This window comes from Etheostoma spectabile, chromosome 20, assembly GCF_008692095.1.
Source record: "Etheostoma spectabile isolate EspeVRDwgs_2016 chromosome 20, UIUC_Espe_1.0, whole genome shotgun sequence".
Classification (NCBI taxonomy): Eukaryota; Metazoa; Chordata; class Actinopteri; order Perciformes; family Percidae; genus Etheostoma; species Etheostoma spectabile.
Window position 1 is genome coordinate 11,551,162 of NC_045752.1, and position 9,925 is coordinate 11,561,086.

Here is a 9,925-nt window from a genome sequence, read left to right on the forward strand (position 1 = left end):
GGGGGGGGGGTGAGTCATGGTGAAAGTCTATCATGAGACAAAGCCTTGTTTTCTTTGCCTTTGGTTCATTTTTGATGATAGGGAAAAGGACAGGGAGCCACAAACCCTTTAATGATCTGGATCGAATGGATTCAAAACACAATTTGAACAGTGTTTTACTTGGACACTTTTAATATTGTGACAGCATTGCTCTTTTTGCATTCTTCATTTTCTCAGACTTTAAGCTGAAATAGTCCATCTGTCCTTAAAAGCATCTGTTGGCACAAAGGATTTACGTACAGTACACCCCTCCTGCTGTACCCCTGTGGTAATGCCTGCGCCACCCACAGTTTGAAGCCAGAAGAGGGGGATTCTTTGGGTGGTTGGCGACATGGGTGTGCGTTTGTGTGTTTCACAGATCCGAACTACATGGGCTCTATCACATGGGTGATTTTTTTTTGTTTGTTTTTTTAAAGCGTGGCTACAATGCAAATGAATAAATGGCATTATACAACACAGTTTTCAGTCACTGTCTCACTGTATTTGATTGATCAGCAGGGCTTCAACTCCTGGGTTTGCATAGTAACTCCAGCTGTGTTTTTGTTGTGTATTGGTTGGCTATATTTTGATGCAAGACTATGATGTCACTTTAGTCACATTGTGTGGTTGCTAATGAGCACCCATGATTTTAACTACAGCAAATGTTAAGTGAGAGAGCAGAGTTTTGGGCAGAAAACGCCCTTTTGACCAACACAATGCGGTCAAGGAATGTTTGCAAATTTATCTTATTTGGTCCGGGTCATATAATTAAACAGCTGCGGAAAAGCTTTGGTCACGTTATGTTCATCTAAAATGTAGGTTGGTTCCTAGTTTATATCAAGTGTAAGCTGTGTTAGAATTCATAATAGAAAGACACAAACTGACCCCAACATATTCATAATGTTCAGAAATGTGATAGAGTCATTTTGATCAGATCAATAGGTTTCTCATTAATAGCGGTGACTGCAGGAAGACATAAAAATACATCTAATCCTCTGTGCTAAGAAACTGTTCTCTCTGGAATAATATTTTCATGTCACTACTGAAATATTGGAAATATGCTAATTCACAACAGAAAAGGATGTCTATTTTGTTCTTTACCAGTGGCTTATGTTTGGCTCCAGCACATATTACACTGGTAACAATGTGCCAGTGAATGGATGTGCTTTTTTCCATATGTATTAGCATGAAAACATTGGAATATAAATATAATATGAAACATAATATAATCTTTGCAGGCTTTATGGCTTAAATATTATGCGGGGTCTGGCTGTACAGCTGCATAGTGTACACTAAATTTCAGGTTTGTCATGTGGGCTGCCTGGTGTTTTTGAAAAGGTTAACTTGGCAAAAAGAATAGACTCCACACCCTTCCCCACCCTATAATTCCCATGAGACCCAGTTTATTGTCTTATAAACGCCTCTCCCATTGATGCTATCCACAGTTGTGTTAAGTGGTTTAAAGAGATTTTTCTTGGTTATGGTTAAGATCTAACTGTCAACTGTTCCACTCATTCTCCTGCCTCTATGATCTAAATTAAGTAGCATTAAAGCATTTTAGAATATTATCACAACCCATTATTCTTTGTATTTGAATACATAGGTGAGCTTACCATATTTTAAAAGGAATAGTTTGACATTTTGGGAAACATGTTTATTTAGTTGTCTTGCCAAGATTTAGCCAGTTAGCTTAGCATCAAAACTGGAAACAAATGGGGAATAGCTTGCATGGCTCTATCCCAGGTAACCAAATCTTCCAAAAAGTACCTCTAGCTGTGTGCTCAGAAAAAAAATGTTAAAAAAAATTAGGTGGCAAGGTTGCATATACAGACAATAGAAAGATGTTAATAGCTTACGGCTAGTCTACATCCACGACAGTCTACTTCTGGAATTGCTCCGGTGCTGTTGTAAATTCCGCCGGGTGTCACTATTTTCAGCTAGATGTCCGTCACCTTTTGCTTTCTTTGTGTTGTAATTTTAAACTTTGGCCAAAATGCCAATAAACCAGAGCACGTTTTTCTCCCATCCCAGAAGGCTGTGTGACTAGCCAGACCCTTCTCCGCAGTGCTGTAAATGTAGGTTTGGCAAAGTGAGACTAGCTTACAACTAACGTCTGGGCAGTATAAATTGTTCTGGGCGAATCAACAAGGACTGCACAACCGGTACAAAGTCAAGTGGGCAAATTTATACGAAAGATGTGAGGCAAAAATTTGCTACGCCTTCTGTTTTAACACACTTCTAAGCTTGTTTGCCGGGTTTTATCTCAATTGTTGAATTCATACAAAAAGCAAAGTGTAAAAACAATGTGGTGTTGGACACAGCCAGGCTAGCTGTTATCTGGCAAACTGTTCTGTCAAGCATCGCACTTACGATGCTCAAAGTCCCATATTGAACCTCTCATCATTGCTAAAGCAGCACTCCATTGAGCTGAAATGTAGGTCAGATACTGTGCCTGACAAAACACAGCATGTGCCTCTGGGGAACAAGAAGGGCCAAAAGATGCTTGCAAGCTTCCACTTCAGATGCTTCTGATAAATATTTAACATGATCTGCTTCTAAAAGCTCTTTTTTACAATTAAATTTTGGATGTGTCATTATTTGGCAAACACTTAAATTACCTTATGTCAGCGAATTTTTCCTGGGTGGAGATGACCCTGTGAGTCCCTCCTAACCACAGTAAAAGCCATAGACTGTGAGGTATTTACAATTATTTGGAGTGATCACTGATGCAGTATTTTCTTCCACAGCACAAGCAGTGAAAACTTCAAATCAGATCAAACTTTTTTCAACCTTTGATTGCTCTATGGATTCTGCTAAGATACTTAAAATACACTGTTGGTGTGGATATTTGAACCGAGAATCACATTCAACATGCTTTTTCAACTGTAAGATGCACCAGGAGGTTTTGATCTGTGCAACAGTGATTGCTTCAGACCACCCTCGGTTCTGGGGGGAAAAAAAGTATAAAGTCCAGATGACCCACAAGTGAATCTTCTAATACTTCAGGAATGTTCAGCAATCACCAAGTCATCTAACACAGATCCAAAATACTGATGTAAAAACATGACCTCTGGAGGATGACTCATATATAACAATATATCTTGGACATTTTCAAGATGCAGATAACCCTCTCTTATTGTGTAGATCGATTTGAGATCTGACTTCACAGGAGGAGGAGAGGAAGGAATTACAGTGCTAAGAGTCAGCCTTTAGTCTCGCATTTTCAGACCTTCCTCCGGAAGAGGGTCTGGCTAGTCCACACAGCATTTTGGGATGGGAGAAAAGCGTGCTCTGGTTTATTGGCATTTCTTTAAACCAATTGCAATCGTCTTGGGCGGCCCTAAGCCTCAGACACAATAGCCTTGGGAAGGAACTTGTTTCGGTAGAACGTGTGTAGGTTCCAAAGTTGTTTTAGTTGTGCAACAGAAAAAACCTGATTTGACAGATCCTGCAGAAGGTGACAAACATCCGTCAGAATTTCAGGCGGGACCTGAACAATCCCAGAAGTGAAACGTTGTTGATATAGACTAGCCTTTGTGCAATGCAAGTGGTGCAGGATCAAAGCCATTTCCATTACCTTGCCTACCAAAGTGTAAGCATGAAGGTAGGTATGTAACATGTATGGCAGACATGTGTGTTACAGCACCTCTGTTTTAAAACTTGGCAGATGTTTACAGGTCATAGCGGGGGCAAAATGTCAGTCTGAGAGACAGAAAAAGAAATAGGGGAAAGAGAGTAAAGTGAAAAAAACTCTCAGCCATAGCTTCCGAACAGCTTACTCTCAAGCTCACACAAGGAGTGCTCTTGGCAAGGCATGTGGACAGGCCTTGGCAGGTAGCCTGGGTCCACGTGGCACAGCCAGATCTCCTACTATCCTTCAGATTTGCATAGAGACAGAGAAACTGAGAGAAAGAGTGGAGCATACTGTTCTGAACACCACGAGCCATCTCGGGGTGAGTCAGTGTAGCTGGCTCCCTTTCCTCATGACAGCAATGTCCATTTGCAATATGTAGACAAGAGCCATTAACAAGACATATTTTTGTATTGAGTACGTCTGTATAAAAATATGCGTATTAGGGACTGTAAGTTACCAATATCTGAGTGTATAACAACATGCTGGTTTCATTATTTGTGTATAGCCTGTTTTTTAATGACTGAATAACTTAATGTGACCAGCAGAAAATTTTAATATAACAAAGGCCCCTAGAGTCAAGGCCAATGAGCCATTTTGTGGCTACTGCACGCAAACATAAAAACAAACTGCTGAAATGCTGGCTCACCTCCACATCACATTTTCAAGGAAAAACCCATTGAGTGTTCTTTGAATTGTGCAACTCTTTGCATCATGTCTGCAATTTCCATGACAGCTCATCCATCAATTTTAGCTAGTGTGAACAAGGTATAGAGAACCACATCATGTACAAATTAGTTTGTTTGGAGAATGCGGTAGCATTTGTGTTTTTCTATTGTTGACACTTCCTTGGATTAGCTGCCTCAGAGCATGCTGTTGTAACAGGCCCCAGGTGTGAGGCATGTGGTCAGATTTAAATGTTGTTCTGAAAAGAACAGGAAAATGATGAGACCGGCATCAGGTGTTTCCTTCTCTCGCTTCTGCCAGACTTTTTTTTTTTTTTACACAAATACGTCCTTTAAATATGTTCTCAATTTCACATTTCTTCTCATAAGATCAAGTAAATTACCATAATAACAACTTGAATTCAGTTTCTTAGATACATGTAATTTTCAGAATCCACGTGTTCCATTTGTCTTCATATCCAAATATAAGTAAAATCCACTTTTTTGCAAACATCTTTGGTGTGCTGCTTATGGCTTTAATAACTGTACTAATAACTGCAATGTTACTCATTACAAATAAGATTCCAGATGCACAGGCTGAATGCTAACACATTAGCAGAATGCTGTTAATTCTATTAACAAAGCAGTACAGCTGGCGTGAGACATTACGCAAGCAAACGTTTACTCTGTACATGTTAATAGTATTTCAAACGCACACTTGCTTAAACAGGAGGAGCCTCAAAACAGGACAATATACCCAACGTGACACACGTTCTGTAAGTGAAGCTAGCTTGCTAGACTTTAGCTGTAGCATTTCGACCACATTGAAAAGAACAGGAAAATTATGAGAACGGCAACAGGTATTATGTTTCCCTTTTCTCGCTTCTGCCCATAATATACTGTCTTCTATGCTTCTGCCAGACTAAAGACGAGTCGGCTATAGCCACAATATGCCTTCTCACTGGGAGGAGAGGCCCCTTTGTGGTGGAAATTTGGAATACAGCTTACAAAATGGAAGAAATGAGACCCTTATAAAGCAATATACATATGCCAACTATTTAAAATATACATAATTAAACCACATAATGTGACCACACATTGCTGGGCGTCACACTGTCCCCGTTTAGCTCGTCTTGAGCGTGTGAACAAGTTCAACATGCTCTCTCAGCGGTTCTTCTTCTGACCTGGTCAGGCAGTCCACCTAAACACCTAATATAAAAGGGAATCTGAAGCCAGCAGTAGGCTAGTGCATCCTCTTCTTATATTGTAGGAGGACACATACAGTACGTAAGGGTGACCCAAACGTATGCCTTGTTTTCTTGTTTACCTGATCGGAAAAGACATCTGCTTAAGAGGATCCAGCTGTTAGATTTGGCAAATCGCACCACAGATGCAATCCACATTGGAGCAGACAAGGTCCAGGCAACCAATTTCAATCACTCCCTCTACTGTCTAACAAAACTATTATGACACTTAGTATTGCTGAGTGACATCCAAGAATTGTTTTGATTTATAAACATAAGAAATCCTCAGAATGTTTCACTTTGGACAAGTGATCTATTAAGCACTGCAGTGGTTTAAGACCATAAAATCAACTAAATGGAATGTATTGCCTCTATTTGCAATCGTAAAATTTATTACAGGATATCAATAACCACTTAATAAATGTGAATGCTTGATTAAAGTTGTATAAAACATAATCAACTAATGCTGGTTTTGCTCACAGCAATTGGCAAATCTTTTTTCTCTTCATATTGTCGGAAAGCAAAATCTGAACCATAAGGTGAAACAAGGACAGCTTCTCAGGCGTTGTCTTATCATGCAAATGACCTTTTCCATTTTAAAGTGAACATTTATTCTGCATTCAAGGTGCACCTCGCAGTCAGCGTAATATTTACAATGCTGCCCTTTATATCAACTATCGATACTAGTGCAACATCAAAGTCCAAGGCTTTCATTTGATATTTCATAAATAGGCTGAAAGATAATTATGTTTGACATGTTTGTCATACTCAAAGAAAAGAAAGTCTAGATCTTTATGGTCTCCCAGCTCCTTTAAGGACAGCCAATTACCAGCAATTTGCTGATGTTCAGATAAGCTGAACCCTGGTCTCTCTATTTGGAAATCAGTCAGTTTGACCTCATTAAGTTAAAGCCATCACACATCCCAGAAGATGACGCACAAATATTGTATTAGAACAATCACTGTAATCTATTACGAACAATTCCCTTATTCTTCTCCAAGAAGTGAATCATTACTACAATTTGACTGGCACAAGATCTTCTGTTTATTCTTGACATTGGCTTTTGGAAATGGAGCTAAACCTTTATTATTAGTGATTAATCAGCTGTATACAGTTTAGAGACATTGTGAAGAAAGTTTTGAAAATAAGCTTTAGACTACCTTGTGTCAGGTTAACAACACTGATGGTCTCCTACAGCTTTCAACTGTCAGTTGTCAAAGCTAGTACACATTTACATGCGGCATTTTAAGGTTGTTAACATCATCCATTGTTTTATTTGGCATTTAATTTAAAGCATTAGAACTAACATGTGCAGATGAACCTTGTAAGACACAATGCAGTGTATTTGTTAGCAATGATGGTCGGTCAGTCAGTCAAATCGCTACTTAGGTCCAAACTGAAGTATCTCTCAAAAACGTTTTTGATGGACTGCCCAAAGAATAAATTGTCAGTTTTTGGGAGAATTGGTGATCACTTGACTTTCTGACCAGCAGGTCAAAGTTGTCACTTATCCAGTAAAATATCTCCATATCTACTGGATTGATTGGCAGTACATTTTGTAAAGATGTTTTTTTAGATGGGGAAGTCTGTTGACTTGGTGATTGTCTGACTTCTTTGTTCCACCATGAAGTATACATTTTGAGTGAAATATGTTAGCTATTGGATGGATTGCCATGACATTTGGTACAGACAGTCATGTCCCCCTGAGAATGAACCATAGTCACAGTTTGACTGTTCATCTGGCACCATCATCAGGTCAAAATATACTTTGGTTTATGACCAAATACCTTTAAAGCTGATGACCTCCATATCGGCCTCATGTGTACTTTGTGTTTAGCAAGTGTCTCATGTTAGCATTCTGATATTAGCAGTTAGCTGTAAGTAGGCCTACAGCCTCACAGAGATGCTTGCATGACTTTAAATATTTAATTCTTTTGGATTAAAAAACAAAACAAAAGCTTGCTAAATAGATTTTTGCAGAGATTTGAGTGTGCAGATGCTTTTGCCCATAAAAAAAAAAAAAAACATCAACTACAAATCGTTCTGATTTAGTTTGTTTTAAACTGAAAACTATAATTAGCTCCATTGAGACTGATTTTTATCACTTGTAGTTTAAGTGTTTACACAAAGAGAAACGGGAATCTTTGGGACTTACAAACTATGTAAACCTCCCAGCTTTCTTTAATTTTCCCCTGTTTTAACTATGGTAATACAAGGCAGAGATACAGTAATGAGAAGGTGAAAGCCAGGAAACATGATGTGTCATCTAGCATCTATCTTTGCTGTCATTAGGGTCAAATCAGTGAAGTTTATACAAAGAGACTGGACTTTCCCCTTACACTCACCAGAATTCATAGGGTGGTAATTTAGCCACAGATAATTTGTAAGTAAGAAAAATGTGACATACATGCCAAATTCAAATCAGCTTTTGGTCAGTGATAGCTTTATTATTGCGAAGCCCCACAGACAATTTTATAGTGTGTAGTCTATAGTTCTTGAAAATAGGTTAGCTGTCATTTCCAAATTAAATAAACTGTTTCTTCCAAAGATTTGGGCTTTTTTAGAAACATGCATTTAGTGGTGTGAGGACGGTGGTAAAGCTAGACTTACATTTTTATTTTTCCTGGTTGGAACGTCGCGTTTCTTACTCTGGTGCATGACAGCAGTCTGTTAAAAGAAGCTTCAGATAGAAGCTGTCATTATTTCCTTATAGCGAGCCCGAGACACTGGTAGGTGAGGCCACACACACACTTGGGATAAGATTTACTTGTTTTGCCAAGATTTAATTATTAAAGTCCGGCCTAAAATGTGTGTAAATGCAATACTTGCTATTAGTTGAGTAAGAATGTCGGTTTGGCTTTTTTTTTTTTTTTTTAAACAGCAGAAGCAAATCATTATTCTTGTAAAGACACTTGACCCACTTAATTGAACTCCTCTCCTACCCTGGGTTTAACTAAGATTACATCCTACTATACATGTGTAAAACCTGATTTAGCAATTTAGAGTTTAAGTTCACAATTTCAGCTGGGTCCTGCTGTCTTTGGTAACCTACCATTTTGCTGTATGCAAGTCCCAATGGAGATGTTGACCTTTTATGAAATAGCCATCAATTTCAACATTATTAGATCATACATATGCCTGCTTGGCATCCAGACTAACCAAGAGCGATGGAGATTTTAACCACATGGCACTGGACAGACACAAAACAGCACTGCGGTTGGCAATATACACTCTGTCCTAACAATTTTTCAACCTAACAGCTGCTTTTATAGAGTAGTTGTGTATTTTTAGAGGTCAAAATATGATAGTACCAAAGATAATTCACTGGTCTGTCTCGACAGTGATGTTCATTTTTGAATTATTTTTCATCCTTTACATATAAAGAAATCAACTATGGGTGCGGTGGGGATTCGCCACAATTATGCTCGTTTTTCAGCACCTGCTGTTTATTATACTATGTCTGCAGAAGATATTCTTTTGAACAGTATTTAGGTATGTGACAGACTTATGACCTTTTAGAGATAGACTGCCTCTCACTTATAAGCTGTCTGCGGATGCTCCTCCAGGCATGAATCTTGCAATTCCTCCTGACCTTATTACATAACGTCTATTGGGATAACCCAGTGTACGTGGATGCCATAAATGTGTGATTTATGTTGAACCCATGTGGACTGTAACTGAGGTATTTGGGCTTTCTCAGGTTCTCTGTGCTGTCTGTAAATCAGGAGAGAAAGATTGGTGTTCATCTCTACATCTTTAGAACACACCACAATGGAGCAATCCTAAGCGAAATAGATAAGCACATAAGTTGGGTCCAAACTAGTTTAATGACCGATTCTTCTAAGAGGATGGAGGAATAAAGGGGTGTCATCAATTCAGGAGTGGGCTTGTGAAATGGTTAAAGTTGTAGCCTTTGAAAAGATGTCCTACAAACAGTTTGCCAGATTGAATTTCTACAGTAGCTATGTGCTATGTGCTGGGGAGAAGTGTATAGTATGTGCTTAGGGTGTTATCATACACTGAACAAAATTGTAAATGCAACACTTTGTTTTTTCCATCCATTTTTCATGAACTGAAATCAGATGTACATTTTTTTCTATGTACACAAAAGGCTTATTTCTTTCAAATGTTCACAAATCTGTCTGAATTTGTGTTAGTGGGTGCCCAGATAGCTCAGTTGGTAGAGCGGGCGCCCACAGATAGAGGTTTACTCCTCGCAGCCGGCCTGCGGCCCTTCGCTGCATTTCATTCCCCCTCTCTCATGTCTTCAGCTGTCCTGTCAAAAATAAAAGGTCAAAAATGCTAAAAGAATAATCTTAAATAAAAAAAATAAAAATCTGTGTTAGTGAGCACTTCTCCTTTGCCGA

General features: G+C 38.8%; 1 protein-coding gene and 1 long non-coding RNA gene across 5 annotated transcripts in view; one reads left to right on the forward strand and one right to left on the reverse strand.

Annotated features, from left to right (window-relative positions):
• fsip1 (fibrous sheath interacting protein 1) overlaps positions 1-9,925 on the forward strand; it is a 30,709-nt gene that overhangs the window by 7,872 nt on the left and 12,912 nt on the right. The window lies entirely within an intron of this gene.
• The window catches only part of LOC116670482 (uncharacterized), an 18,838-nt gene continuing 11,315 nt past the window's right edge, over positions 2,403-9,925 (reverse strand). The window contains exons 2-3 of the long non-coding RNA XR_004327035.1: positions 6,944-6,954; positions 2,403-2,414 (exon numbers count right to left, since the gene is read on the reverse strand). This is a non-coding gene — a long non-coding RNA (uncharacterized LOC116670482). The remainder of the gene's footprint in view (positions 2,415-6,943; positions 6,955-9,925) is intronic.